This window comes from Cinclus cinclus, chromosome 7, assembly GCF_963662255.1.
Source record: "Cinclus cinclus chromosome 7, bCinCin1.1, whole genome shotgun sequence".
In the NCBI taxonomy this organism is placed as follows: domain Eukaryota; kingdom Metazoa; phylum Chordata; class Aves; order Passeriformes; family Cinclidae; genus Cinclus; species Cinclus cinclus.
Genome location: NC_085052.1, coordinates 16786904 through 16803305, shown reverse-complemented (window position 1 = coordinate 16803305; position 16402 = coordinate 16786904).

Below are 16402 nucleotides of genomic sequence, written 5' to 3'. Positions count from 1 at the left end.
GAAATATGTTGGCAGCAACACCTATCTATGAACCTACCCCAAAAAAGCTCTGTTGCACTCTGCAAATCTTTCATCGTTAGAAAATTTTTCTTCTTGAGTGGGCATTTAACATTAGGGCAGGTTGCATTTAATAAATTTTAAATTGCTATGAAGTTCTAAGTTCACTTGAAGTAAAAATAGAACCCCAAGAAACTTTTAATGAGTCCACAAGTGTCAGCAGATTTCCTTTTCTACCTCCACTGCCACCCTAAAACACACTCCACTGGCTTCACACACTGTCCTGTCTCTCACCACCTTCACATCCCCTGTTTTTTTTTTTCCACGTGGATTTTATTTGGTGTATTGGTGCCAACCACATAGACCTTTCCTGTCAGGAGGCACTGATACACCGACAAAAAGCATTTACATGCTTGCTGTATTCTCTAGAAGCAATAAAACGAAGGGATATTTTATTTTCTAGGTACTGCTTTGTGCACCAAGTTTTCCCAACTGTCACCCAAGCTGACACCTGTCAGTGCTTCAGTACTGACTACTGAAGTTCTCTGAAAGTACCCCTGCTGATATGCTCAAGATGCCCATGTAAGGCCTGTCATCTGAAATACTTTGTTAACCCATGCTTTCTGGCAAACAAACAAAGCTTGCAAACTAACAAGTGTCATTTTACCATCTATCATGTGTGAGCTCATTTTATGTAGCTTGTACCATAAGCCAAATGAAAAATTACATCACATGGGTTGCATCCCCTCAGAGACTACTCTCCACTCCATTACTTCATTAAAAATAGACCAGCTGTGTGGGATAATTCCATTTATTCTTTCCAACTTGCTACTCCATCAGGCCAAATTAAATGGGCACTGATAGAAAGAACTCTGGCCACAAACAAGAGATGAAACACTGGCTTCATGCAGAGCAGAGGATGGTGGACCAGGCAGGGAATGAGTCATAGCTCATCCTAGACTTCCCATTCTCACTTGCACTGCTTTGCTCTTCTGGCCTGCCTACACTACATCTGGAACCCTAAGCTAACCAGAAGGGAAACTGTTCAAAGCTCTGGATCTGTGCTGTGCCCCACAGAGCTAAACAGGCTACAGAAATAACAGAGTTTGCTTCTGCAGGAAGCTGGCACTGGCTGGGATTCACAGGAATGTCTCTGCTAACAAAGTGTTTTTGTCTTGCCAATTTGCACCACAGCCACGTGCCAACCTGCAAAAATGAAAATTAAATTTGACCAATTTAATTGTTCTCCAACTGCATCCTGTTTTGACTGCTCAGATTCTCATGTATTTAGGGTGGAAGCCAGACCCTTCAATACATAATGACAGAAACTGCATATTTTTGCTGAGCGAAACGCAAAGGGTCCTTTGTGATCAGCTGTGATGCCAAATTCAATACATTGTTTATCCAATACTAATTTTTCTGCTGTCATCAAATTGTATTTTATGGCAGCTGCATTTCTCAAATTAAATATTTGGGCCACTTTCAATGCAAAACACCAGATGTACAGAGAAATAGTCTGAACTGATTTATATGAGGAAACAAAAAAGTAGGTAATTCTATACTTAACACTGAAAACAGCTTTCATACAAAAAAAAAATCCAGCTGCTATTGGAGCACAGAATTGATATTGGTCAAATGGAGAAACTACCTGATCTTTGTATTAACTCAGTCCTTTCAAGAGGGAAAGTGCTGCTCCTCTCAGCTAGCTTTTCTTGCTCGTTTCCATTTTCTTGCTGATTTCCACTCCAATATTCTCTCTGTCCAAGGAGAACTATTTTCAGTCCCTTTAAAAATGCACTTTGGATTTCTGCTGCTGTTATCACACTATAGCTGTCCCAAGGACTATTCGGAGTAAAGAAAGAAAGAAAGAAAAAGTATTGTAAAAGTTTAGAAAGAGGGCAAAAGGGAGTCAACAGGCAGAGGGCACTTTACAGAGAAGCTTCCCAAATGGTCTTCAGAAAAAACAAGTAGTGTTGGCCTGTTAGATGAAGCAGGTCAGATAGTGTATCTTTCAAGCTTTTATGGAAGAAGTGTAATTTAAGGAGATGTTTGCATGAAAGCATGGTTGCCAAGAGATAGTCAGCAGGGAGAGAAGTCTCCAGGAACATGTGGCAGCAAGGATGTGGTTGTGATCAACACAGATAGACAGTGATTTGTTATCCAAACTGACAGGATTGCATCTGGAAGGCTGCAATGTTTAAAAACAAACAAACAAGCAAACTACCAGAAATGTTAGTTTCTTTAAAAAACTGAAAAATGGTTGTCTATGAGCAATGTAACAACATCAACATATCCAAATAGCAATTGCACATCAAAGCAATTCTTCAAGGGCCAACTCAGACCAGTCAGCCCAGATGATGAAAAGGGAAATCCTTTTTCCCATCAGGTTCACTGCAGTAACTCATTTTAAAACCAGCTGAGGGTATTTATTGAACACTGACACTGAGGCACACTGGTATAGGCAAGGCTGAGTGTAATGCCACTGGCCCAGGAAATTTGAAGCTCAATAGCTGAGAGACTGGATCCAGCACTTCAGTGGCAGAAAGATGAAGCTGGCACGTGCCTTCAGTGTGGAACCATTTTGGGTTTGACTCTCCTCACTTCGGGCCTTCCTTTCCTTATTCTCTTAATGACTTTTATGGGAAATAAAGGTGACGAGCTTGAAGGGCTGACTACAGGGGCTTTTGGAGGAGAGGAATGAACACAAATACTCTGGTACCTTCGGGAATGCAAAGGAGTAACACAGACATGGAATCCATGCTCCACTACAGTATCAGCCAAAGAAGAGCAGAGAGGAGCTGGGACAGTGACCACAGAGAAGCAGCACAGCCCTGCACTGCCCCCTTCTCAGCTGTGCACCCACCAGCAGGTTGCCTGAACAGAGGAGGCAACTCTCTGCCAAAGGACCTTGATATTGTCAAACATGACAGCTTGATGAGATAAGGCTTACAACAGAACAGAGGAGGCATTTGACTATTTAGTCTACAGACTAAATTATGGACTTTTGTGAGGTCTCCAAGAAGCTCTCAAAGCCAACCTAGTTTAAGATGTGTTTATAATGAACACTCTAAGACATGACTTATTAGAAACATCCCCCAAAACACTGTGGCCAGCAGGTAAACCATTTGAAATCAGGAGATATGTTAGTTAGGAAACAGCACCACAGACTCCAAGAAACCCCTAGAGGCAGGGGAAAGATCCCACTTCCCACATTTTCATTCCACATCTGGGAAATGTGAATCATTACATCAACATTTAGAGCAATCCAGAAATAGCAGGAAGGAAGGAAACTTTGAGAGAAAAAGAAAAAGAAAAAGAAAAAGAAAAAGAAAAAGAAAAAGAAAAAGAAAAAGAAAAAGAAAAAGAAAAAGAAAAAGAAAAAGAAAAAGACAGGAGACTTTCCATCTTAAACAAAGGGAGAGAATAATGTCAGCATTGTCCTGCTGAGGGCTGAGGACTGAAGATAAGGAACTGAATTCCCAGCTCCAAAAATACTTCCAGGTCCTATTCAAGAAAGGGGGATGCAGGAATTTCGTGGTTGCTAGCTAAAATATCTTCTCTGTTTTGATACTCAAAACCTGCCTCGAGGACCTTCTACAATAGCTTTCATTTTCTGAATATCCAAAGAGAATGTTTTCTTCATCTATTTGTTTTCTATCAGGAGCTTTGCTTCTGACATAGCAATTGAGAACTGAAATTTCTTCTACCATATTTTCATGTGCACACTCATCTAATGCTTCAAATGGATTTGAGAGAAGCTTTCAATCATTAGGTACATTATTACCCCAGAAAAAAATGGAGTATAAATGGTGTGTGTAGGCAAGTACAATTGTTTGTAAAAAAGTTTGTGAGAAAAGTTGAGGATTCCCTGAAGTTTGGTCACATCTCTTGGCAAGATACAGCAATAATTTTGATGGCATCCCAGTCACTCACAGATTGCACAAGAAACTTGGAGAGCTGGATAGAAAAGGATGGCAAATAAGTCCTCCATAATTCACCTGCCAGTAGGCTAAAAGAACAAATATGTACATTATAAATAAACAGCCACATATGGTCTAGGGCTTCCCATGATCATTCTTTCTGGACAATTACGACAACCCTCTGGTTGCAACTAATGTGTTTACCATTCAAAAAGCATTCAAGGACAGTATTCCCCAGAAACTGAATAGATGCTAGTGACAATGAGAACAGTTAAAGAAAATAATGTTTAATACTAAAAGGAGCCCAGATTATTTCCCATGTCTTGTTTTTACATTAGTTTTTAAACCTATCCACTTAAATAGCATTACCCAACTCACGAGTTGATGCAAAATGTAAGCCTGATTCCTGGTGCATATAAGTGTGGGTGTACAGCCCTTACATAGACCAGACATACAGCACACACTAAAAAAATACAGTTTGTTCATTCTTCTCTTATTAGCATATGCTCTGAGACAGCATTCACACCAAAGCCCAATCATGATACAATAAAACACCAAAAAAGGAAAAAGATCAACAGTTTTTAGTACAAACTGGTAATGCTGTCTAAAACTGAACACTAAAGATTCTTCATTTACTGCTTTCTCATCAAACAAAACAAGCAAAACTAATAAATATGACACATAAACCAAAGAAGAAAAAAAAATGCTGTTCCTTTCTTTTTTTTTTTTTTAAGTCAAGTAAAAGCAGAAAGAATATCCTGGTTTGTGGATACAACTTGTATTTGTCCAACACTAAACTGCAGCTGAGAAACTATTCAGTAGCATTTGTGCTGTATGCAAAGTAACCAGTAGAGCTTTACTAGTGAAGACTAAATTCATCCCAGCTCACTAACTAAATTATATTGTTGCATGCCCTCAAGCCAGTTCTAAAATTCCCAGCTGCTGCAGGTACTGGAGGAAGAAATCTGCCACAAATTGCTGGCTAATCTTACCAATGAATAGCTCATCTTGCTGCTGAAGAGATTATCTGCTGTCTTGGGGGCCTGCACAGCATAAAATGCTGCAGAGACAAAAGTGATGGGTTTTGATGTCACAGTGTAAGGAAAGAGAAGAGCTTCCAGGCTATACCTGAGTCCTGCGGGCTCAGTGTCTGTGACCATGCCAGACAGGTGTCATCTGAACAGTACCCACCCTCCAGTGCTGAGAAATGCTTCTTCCAAAAACAGGAGGATGAGGGAGCTGAGCACCATAGATTTTATACTCAGATCACAGCTTTCCCTGCACACAGTTATATCCAGCATCCTACAAGCTGCAGGGAGACAAGGAGCCAATCCAGGAAAAGAATCCCCACCTGGGTGTCTTCACCCAGAGCAGCTGATTCACTGCCCCACTGGCAACAGCTCTCCCACTTCACAGCACGAGCAGAATGCTTCCAGGATGGAAAACAAAGCTATTGGTTCAATAAGCTCCATAGGAAGCACATTCATTTCCAGTGAAGAAAAACAGAGTATTTAGCTCAGTCATCTACAGTTTTGTTTTTTAAAAATTGTACCTTTCCAAATGTCTCCATCCCAGTCTGGGAGCCCACCTCATGCAGGCAAGATGTAGCTTGCAGTTCTACTGCTCACAGTCACATCAGTGTGTGCCAATTAACACAGGCAACTATATAGCTCATAAGGCTGCTGTAAAGAAAATCCTCTCAGGAAAAAATGGATCAAATGAAGATTTTTATTTCTTTGAATCTGCTTTTTTTAAAACTATGTGAGACTCTACAAAGATAATCCAAAGATAATTCACAATGGGACAGTAAAGGTAAGATATTTTTCTTCAATGCCATGAAGTTTCTTGTTTCAGGCTGAAAGGAAAAAAAGTGATTTTTCTCTGTTGACTAAAGACACTAATAGCATGAAATTTCTCCTTCAAGTTCTATACACAAAAACGTGTACCATCATCTTCTAAATATCCATTCCTACAAAATGGACAATGTATTGTGTTTGCTTATTGTTTACATTAGGATCACGACAGAGAAAGAGTGTGTCTAAAGTAGGACTGAAAACAAATCCTAAAACAATGCACAAAAGCATCAGTGCTTTCCAGACTAAAATAAATGAATGGTAGCAGATGATGGAAATTTTACAGTAAACTGCCTTCTTAGTTTCATCATATCAATTAAAACAGTGCTATTTATCTAATTGTTTCTGTCATTCATAATTTAACATTAGGTCTACACTAAATTCAAAAGTATATTTAACATTTTATGTAAATATAAAACAGAGTAAAGTGCGTGCATATAAAAATTATGCTCTCTAGGATTAGAGACACCCTCTTAGAGGCGGTTTAATCTTACCTTTCAGAATTTTAGGCATTCACCTATTCCAGCTAAATATAATTTGATTACTAAAACTCATACTCTTATGATGACTAGGTCTATTTTCCAGAAAAGATAGAATATACTCCAAGAGAGAATAGTAGAGGGAATGCATCCTTAAGTTGTACACATGAATATACATCATGAAAGTAAAATCAATAGGTGAAAACTCAGTTACAAGAGAGAATCATATCTCCATGTATACAGCTAGCTAACTGCACGTGCACACAACTGCATTAAGATATCTGAGCATTCAGCTACCTTTTCCAGGCAACTGCCAGAGCCACATGTCATCATCCCCCTCTGATCACAGTTCGATAAGCAATTACCCCTTTCAGCAGCAGTAGAAACAGCCCTTACCTCCTGCTCCCTGCCTCGTGCTCCTCTTTTCAGGCCACCTTCTCAGCCCTGACACAGCAGCCACACAGTCAGATCAAGGTAAGAAGTTAGGAATGTAAAAGAAGAAAAGGTGCTTTTGAAGGCAGTGCAGCCCCCCGATGCAGCTCCCCATGAGCCCCACAAATGGCTGTGCTAGTCCAGCTCAGAGGGTGGCAGGGGGCTGCTTACGCAAGCACGGCTCTCTCAGGAAACACATGCCAAATCTCTCCCTCAGGAAGCAATTGTGTTTGCACCAAAACATCTGAAAAATCTTCCCCTCCTGTGCCCAGTCTGCTGGGCCTTGGCCTGGGAATATGGATCTGGAAGGGATCCCTGGGGGTGTCCTCGTCCCCTTCCTCACAGCTGCAGACAAGAACCAGCTCAGCAAATCCAACCAGTGCAGAGCCTATGCTGCAGCAAGGAAGCTGTCAGGTAAACCCTGCACAGCTTCAACCTGAACTGAAAGGGCAAGCTGGGGTGAAAAGAAAGTTTCTGAGGTTTCCCCTGTTTACATATCAGCTGAATCAATTCTGATAAAGCTTTGTAAAATCAAATTACACACTGTGCTATATTGTTTTTCATCATCACTTTCCACCTTCAGGTGAAGACAAAAGTTAATGACTGAATTTTAAAGCATGAATGTGGAAACCCCATAGGGAAGCCCAGAAAAACCTTCTACTAACATACAGCTTCTGTTATGCTGCTGCAAAAAATGGAGAAGTAAACATTAAATACAATGCAACCGAAAAAAAAATATAAAACAAGAACACATCATGAGCTATGTAGTACTAAAAAAAAAAAAATACAAATACAAAACACAGTAACAGCTAATGATTTGAGGTGAGCACTAACATGGCCCTAAATGAGACATAATAGAATCACTCTGAGGAAAATGCAGTCCTGTTTCACTTCATTAAGTTTCATGTTATCCTCCAAACTCCCAGTGCAAACGGAAACATTTCCTCATTGCCACTGTAGGAGTGGACTTACAACAAACAGACTCAGCTGTCCCAACCAGCTTGTCAACTTAATGAAATCAATTCAGTCAGAATGCTACATCACACAAACCCAAGTTCATTCCAAATACCTAATTAACAACTTACCTGTAGAGCTATTAAACAGAACCGTTGATAAACGAGTGGCAGATTATCAGAAAGTTTAAAAGAAGGGTAATACTCACGGTATCTTTTGGCTTCTTTATTTCATTGGATTGACTCCCTGAATTTAGCCTGTGAACACACAATTTCCTACAAGACACGTACCACTTCGCCCAAGTCTATTACTGCACACCTGCTTGTCCTACAAAGGACTAAGAATTCTCCTGGAAATACACTATGGTAATACCCCAGAAGAAATATCAAGGCTGTTCGGGATACGGATGGCTGTGATCAGCTATTTCCACAGCTAACTGTCCCTGCGGAAGGGCACAGCCAGCTCTGCAGCCCGTCATTGAGCAGCCTTGTGCCTCGGGTTTCGGAGCCCTTGGGGAGCCTCTCGCACACAAACACATATAAACACAAACACATATAAACACAAACACACACAAACACATAGAAATACAAACACACACACAGAGCCGTGCACGGGCATCCCGGTGGCAGCCGCGGGTCCGCACTCACGGGGACGGAGACAAAGGTGCAGCACTGCCTCTCACACCTGCCTCTGAACAGGTACATTTGTCCCGCTTATGCAACAGAAATAAAAGATACCTGAGTTTCCTCGTACCATCTAGTAACTTAAAACGCTGTTTATGCTTAAACGCTGTTTACCCGACTAGCATCTTACGTAACCAACAGCTTATATATGTGTATATATATATATGTATACATGTGCACGTACATACAATCACTTCATTAAATACTGGCGTTTACATTCCTTTTCATTGTTTTTTTTTTTTTTTTCGATGTTTCCGCAGTTCTAAGGCTTCACGACACAAAGCAGGGCACGCAATCGACTCGGCTGCAGCCGCCCCGCCGGGGCGCTGGAGCCGCTCCTCTCCCGGGGCCACCCTCGGTCCGTCCGCTCCGCTCCCGGGGCCACCCTCGCTCCGTCCGCTCCGCTCCCGGGGCCACCCTCGGTCCGTCCGCTCCTCTCCCGGGGCCACCCTCGCTCCGTCCGCTCCTCTCCCGGGCCCGCAGCCCTGCACCCCCCACCCGCGGACTCCAGCCCGTACCTGCGGTCCCGGTCCCGGTCCCGGTGCCGGTCGCTGCCCCGGGGGCGGGGGCTCCTCGGGCTCGGTACCCCCGCCCCACCAGCGCAGCCCAAACCGCGGCCCCCAGCACACGAGGCAGGGAAGCGGCTCGGTTTGGCTCGGCCCCCTCCCCGCCCGAGCTCGCCCGGCCGCCCCGCTCGCCCACCTGGCCCACTGGTTGCCCCTGCCCGCAGCGGGGCTCGCCGGGCTCGGCCGGCGCTGCCCCTCGCCCCGCTCCGTCACGCTGTGGCCGGAGTGCCTCCTTCGTGGCGCCTTCACCGACACCGAAAAGCGCGTCTCAGCACTGCTGCGGGAGCTTTCGTTGCATTAAGAGGGATTTTTTTGTTGTTGTTTTCTTCCTATCGAGGCAAAGTCAGTACTGGGATTTATGGATCAGCGTGCTCAGGCTTTTCATAAGATATTTTAAACTGTTCCGATGTCAGGCAACATTCAAGAGTGGAGATAACACCAGAACTTGTGCATAAGGATGGTTCTCTGTCACACACACCAGCCCTTCCTGCTCATTAGGAATCATGCTGCTGTTTGGTAGTTTTTCAATTTTCAAACTCAGTTCAAAAACCCAGACCAGGGGAAGGACTCATGCAGATTTGGACCCTAGACTCTTGGAACAAGTTTCAAATTCCAGCACCCTTCTGTTTATCCAAGAAAGATAAACTAAGCGGCCTGCTGAATACTGCATGTGTTTTTGGGCAAGATCTGGAAAGCAGCAGGTCTTTGCTGAGAAAGGACATTAAACATCCTGTGACACTTTCCCTGAGAACAGAGATAAAATGGGATCTTTTCTTACCCTTCCTGTTGCCAGACAAGAGCTGCTTGGTCCTTGTCTTTCCCCAGGACCTTGTTGCCTTTCAGTGCTGCTATGAAGAGCAAGTGCAAAGCTCCCAGGAGTGTGCAAGCAGAGCCCTTGGAGGGTGGCAGGGAGGTGTTTGCTCCGCTGGTCTTCAGGGTAAGTTCAAGCATACATGATTTGGGTAAGCATGGCAGCTTCAGGTAGATTATTAATTGGAAAAGGCTTCCTTTTGTAGTTGACTCTAGGGCTACTCTGTGCCAGACAGCAGCACAAGAGAGCTAGGAGAGACTGATCTTTCTCCTTCTTCTCCACACTGTGGCATGAAGCTGCACACCACCTTTGCACATCATCCCTAACACAAATACACCCCCTCCTGTGATATGTGGCCCACAGGACCTCAAGAGAAAAGGGGCTAGGTTTTCCCCACCATGCATGTGGGTGACAAAAACTTATCCTTGAACAAAAAAAGTCCAGCTCTTACTTTCTTGATGAGTTCCCCCCCTCCCCTGGATTTTTTTTTGTTTGTTTGTTTTTGCTTTTTTCTTATGGTTCTTCAATATTCTAGAAATAGTTTTAATCTTCCATGTTGCTTCATGCTGGAAGATTTCATTTGCCAAAACACACTGGTAACATAATTGCAGCAGACTTTATTCGAAGTGCTTAACACTGCGAGATAAAACTCTGAACAAGATGGTCTGGGCATTAAGCTGCTGGTCAAGAGACTGGGGATCTCAACATTGCAGTGAACTTCCTCTGTAAGTCTGGTTGGCAGCATCTCTATGACAACTCCCCATCAGCAGTGGGAATGACAGTGGTTATCTATATTGGTTACTGACATTTGGACATCTGGCTCAACAACAGGTAATGCTTCTCTGTGGTGTGGAAAGGATATTGTCAAAGCACTACAGCACAATGTGCATTGTACATGCCAAAGGAAACTCAGAGAGGCAGTAATATACCACTCACACTGCTGACCTGCCTTTGGCACTACAACAACAACAACAACAACAACTTTAAAACACTCTGCTGCTATTTAATTTTTATACAAATTCATTTTAAGCACTGAAGTATCAGAAGCTGGATATCACCAAATGCATGACTTCATTTGGTTCTTGGATCAAAACTCTAAAACTTACAGAAATACTGAGCTTTGGGTTACACATGTGTTTACACGTTCATGACAGGCTTCCATTTGTCACTGTTTTTTCTCATGAAGGTTTCAACTGCTGATACCACATAAATGGCCAAGCAGCACAAGGGAAGTCATGAATAAAGGCTTTAGTCCTTCCAAAGTCGCAGGACTATGAACGTTGCTTTCTCTAGAGCTGCAATCAAGACAGGAAAGGAGCACATGCCCTCACCCGGAGTGCCTGATCAGGCAAGGAAAACAACTGGGCAAAGGCTTGTTTTGGTTTGATTCCTGTGCAAACAAGAGCAATTCCTTTACACTCTTTCACACTTTGCAAACCCCAAAAATAAACAGAAAGTATAATACTATAGAGTTCAATAGCTAAAATAAAGGTTTTTGCAGCTTAGAGAATGGTTAGGTGCCATGGTGCAGTAGATGAATGGTCTTCCTACACAAGCAATGTTCTTAATGTGGACATTTATCCAAATACCTGTTGGAAACTGAAAATCTCACCACCCTCCTTCCACTGCCCTCCTCTCCCATTTCCCTGGGAGCCAGCCAGCCCTGCACTTGAAGCCAGCCAACTGCACAGGGACATGCTGCAAAGCCATGCTCAGTTACATTTCCAGGTGTGGTCACTAACATTTGGATCTACAACTTTTGGCATTCTATAGCCAAAGGAAGCCACCTTCCCTGGCATCTCTAAAAAATTAAGCTGAAGACTGGAGAAACTGTAACTCTCTTTGGTTCCTTCAGCCCCCTCTCTCGTGTCTGTAGTCCAAATTTTGCCAATCCCAAGGCAAGAAGGTAAAGTACCCACCACTTGAGAGCTGAGGCTCCTCTCTGGAGGTGAAGACAAGCTTCAATTCTTATTGACTCGTAAGATTTTAGCAGGGAATCAAAAGACTGTGATGAATCTCTAAAAATATATGGCTGTGTAAGTAATATATGTAGCCTGGGACAGAAAAACCCAGGGTATGTAATGGCCTCCTCACTTTTTCATGGACACTAGCAATTCTTGGAACATAAGATCATCTTTCAGCATCCGACCAAAAGATGTATTTGAAACCAGACAGTTTCTAATGAGACTCAAAACTAAATAAGAATATGTCTTGCTACCTAGGGAGTGTATTATCTTCAGAATACTGGGAAATTTTAGCAGAGGTATCCTCTCTTTCTTGATATAAAATAAATATAGGCAGATCAATAATTACTATTAGTTGAGCAAGAGGATGATTCATCGCCTTTTACTGATTACAAACTTCCAGATTTCTAATCTTCTGCCTTGCTCCTCTTTATCCACATGTCACAGAAGTCCTTGGTCCAAGCACACACTAAGATTTCTGGACACACTTATAATGCACGTATTTTACAAAGCTCTGCATTCCAGATAGCAAGTGCAATAATTTTTCACTGGAAAGCACAAATTCATCACTACAAATTTCTTATGGAAACATTAGTTAACAAAATTTGGCTGTAGAAATGCAGAAGCTTTTAAAAACCCTTATATTTCAAATTACTTGCTTTTGGCAGTCTGCTAGGTTTGCTTGCTAGCAGGCTTTATTTTGGTGGAGAAAGTGAAATGAAATGTAGACATTTTGAAATTTCCCATCAGAAGAAAAACTTAATTAGACATCGGAATTTTTCACAGCTCGGGAATAATAAATTTGAATTAGTTGTACTTGGAAGCAAGCCTTTTAGCTTTCCAGTTTTTCTTCCACATTTACCTAACTGTGGACCAGAAGATTGGGCTACTTCAATCCATACAGGAATCTGACACCAAATATAGGCTCTAATGTTGCTGAGGATACCTAACCACTTCCATCATTCTACAACTTTTCATGGCATTGTTTTTGTTCTGGATGAAAGTATGGCTTGCTGTGCTCTGCAAAAGAAATGGTGTTGGCAGCTTATCCTGCTCATCATGAGCACCCTTGCCTGTGGCAGCTCTCAGGGAGATGCACAAGCTAAAGAAGAGTGAATTGGAGATTAAGGCCTGAAGGCAGTGCAGGTTGTCTTTATCCTATTTGCCAAATCAGCACACAAAACCAAGTAAAAGAAGATGGTAAACCACCACCAGTTCTTCACACCTCCACAACACAGAAAACAAGTCATTTGGCAAGAATTTGCAGTACCTCAGACAAAACTCTGGCTGGTATTTGCTGCTGCTGGGGCTTTCAGAGAGTTCTTACCCAGCCTGGGGTATAACCTGCCTCTGGATAGGTTCTTGCTCCAGCTCACCTGTAAAATGCACAGCTTAACTCCAAGGACTACTTTCAATTCAGTTTTTACTACCTAATTGTTGTATTTGTTGTGTTCACTGGCTGGAGAAGAAGTTTCTTTGGTTTACACTTTAATACACCACTTTAAATAAAATATTCCCATTCATAGTATCTACAGCAAACATTTACAGAGTTAACAAACACAGAAACTACTGTCATTCCACACAGAAAGTTACACGCATCAAAGATTTCTGTTTTATTTGGAGACTTATCAGATTAGTTCCAGGGGCACTTATACAACACAGAATCGTACAGATAATTTTTTTTTCATTCTGTGTTTGGTACACTTTTTCCCCCCATTCATTTGCTCTTTTCTCTGTGAGTTATGCATGAATAGACGGAGGCCTAAACCAGAGCTAGCTAAAAGGAACTATCTACTCTGAGTAGTACAATATTTTGGTTAATATTATGACATTGATTATTCATGGCCTTACGTTTTGGCATCAGCCACATGGCTGCAAGGCTGCTGCCATCCTGGCACTGCCAGGGCTCTGTTCCCTCTCCCCCACAGGGCAGCAGCACTTCAAACCATCTCATCCTTCTACAGCCAGTGCTGCTAACTGGTGACAGAAACTTCATCGACAGATTTCTAATTCAAGCCTGAATAATATTTTACTACAGTGTTTTCTTGTTTGTGCTTTTAGAAAGTTCTCTGCTGTTCTGCCTTGTTTATTGGTGCATGTGTCCCAGATTCTCCTTTACCGAGTTGCCAGTCATACACCACTGCTTTCTAGGACAGCACGGGAAGTGGAATGGTCAGGGACTGAAAGGGAACCGACTCTAAATTACCTTCTCTCCTCCAGTGGGTCCTTAGGGGCAATAGGCCAGAAAAGGAGAAGCCAGTTCTTACACTTTTGTCAATTAAGATATTTTAACTGCCTAACAATCTCCATACACAGGGCAAGCTTCCAGTGTGTTACACCCATAGTCAGTGGACTCCACAGAGCACTATCAGTAACAGCTCTTTTGCTCCTAGCCTGATAAAGGGGCTTATAATGCCAGAGTTGGTGTCTCAGAACTTTATAGTAATGTACATAAAATGAAAAGTTAAGCAAATTCCCATAATACTATGAACCAGATGTTCACAAAAACCTCACAAAGCCACTTTTAAAATGGCCTTTCAGGTAGGAGAGCTGGAACAAAGTTCTGTTGCGTGGCACCTTAAAAAAAAAAACTTCCAAACTGAGGAAAAAAATATCAGAAATTGAAAAAAGAAGTCTTCTTGACTAAAACTAAGCTGACTTCTATGATTTGCCCAATGAATAAAAGGTGAACTAGTCTGCAGGGTTTGGTGCCTTTTCTGCATATTTTTTTTTCGGGGGGGGAATACAATTTCTTATGCAATGAGAATAAGGAGTGTAGAGAAATTCAGTTACTGAATGTTTTTTGCCCTAGCTGCAGAAGAGCAGGTGTGAAGTGCGTTTGCTACAGGTCAGCCTGTAGCCATCATCAGGAAGCAGCTTTAGCTTCCCTTGCACTGCTTTCCTCCCTTCTAAGAGGCAAACCAGTGATGCTTGGGGGCTGCTACACTGCACAGGCAAATCTGCTGCAGAGAAGTCTATAAACCTGTATTTGAAGAGAAGAGAAAACTTATTTTCTAAGCTAAACAGAAGTAACAAACACTGGGAAATTTGGGAGTGTTTTTGGTTTGTCTTGTAAATACTTCTGGATTTCTTTGTGCACAGCCTTTTGTAGCCAAGTGCAATATGCTGAAAGCTAGCTGGGTAACAGCATGCTCCACACTTAGGACAGAGGAACAGCATGTTTTTGTTTACTTATTCAAATAGTAGTAGGGGTGAGGTTGCTCAAAAAACAATTGTACTAAAAGGAACTAATTTTTTTTAAAATACACTCAGCATTTTGTGATTCATTTAGCTAGCCACCTGTGAAAATGCGACATTCATTTGTTCAGGGATTTTTAAACTAGCATGCACTATCTTACAGTTATTTTTAAAAATAAGAATAAAAACAATTTTCAAAACAAGGGAGTGTTCTAACTGTTCAAATCAATATCAGTAAGTTTTTATCTCCAGGTGAAGCCTATGCAGTTTTTACAGATGAGAAGCCTCTCACGGCTTCAGTTGCCTTGCCCACATTACGCTAGTGCATTCCACAAAGCAGATGTTCAGAGCACCTTGGCTGTGCTGCCTCCATTGCCTCCTGCTGACAATCAGGACGTCAGTGGGGCAATTCCAGAGGGAGAATAGAGGGGGCAGACACAGATAATACCAGTATCCCAACTCAGTATTACATTGCATTGGTAATGATTTACTGCCTTACATGAGAATATTCTGATTGCAATCTTCTAGCTGAGGCAGCTGTTCTGAAGGCTTGTAGGAAAGAGCATTTTGGTCTGCATGTCTGCTATGGGCTTAAGATATTTATTTCTTCATCCTTACTGAAACACAGGTATTTCCACTTTCACCCAACCTAGTATCTGCATCAGGAACTCCTACAAGCTGAGACCAGCTGTTTCATTTTTGTGCAATTTGTTAACATATTAATGCAAAAAAAAAAATCCCCTGAACAAGTCACGGCACACTGGTGGCCACACCATCTTGTTGCTTGAAGCACCAATGTCTGTTTTGACAAAATGCATTATCAAACCAATGTCTGCCCATGATAAGACTAAGCATTGTTCCTTCATGCTTTCAAGGATGCAACAGAAAACGTGTTCCCTCACAAGGAAAAGTTCATCTCAACAGATTTTAAACCCAAATAAGCATGTCATTTGGGAAAAAAAAAATCCCAACATATATGAGAAAGTGGTGACATGGTTAGCTGAGACCACACTTTCATGGATGGACATAAATGGAAATCTTGGTAACAGGGGTAAAGTCTACTCTGAACATGCACTGCCAAGGCTGCTTTGGTACCTCAGCATTTGCTAAAGGGCAACTTCTGCTTTGTATTAAATGCCCAGATTAACACAAACTTTTAAGAAATGAATGGGTCACCCACTCAAAAACCTGAAATGCTACCACACTGTCAACTTGGAAAGACACTTCTAAAGGTGGAAGCGCCCTGATCATCAGAAAATAAGCAAAATAATTTAAAATAAGCAAAACCACTTAAGAGCAGGGATGACACATTGTTTTAAGTAAAACATGATGCCATTTCATGCTGTTTACCCTTCACTCAAGGTACCAAGACACAAAATAGACTGGTCTTTCATTGCCTATGTTTCATTTAATTCCAAATTCAAAGACACCTTGCACTTTAAGAACAGAACCCAGTAGAACTCCTCATCCAACTGGAAACAATCATGTATGTTTATTTTGTCATCAGTTCAACCCCATATGGTTCTCCCATCTCTAAAGTTCCGC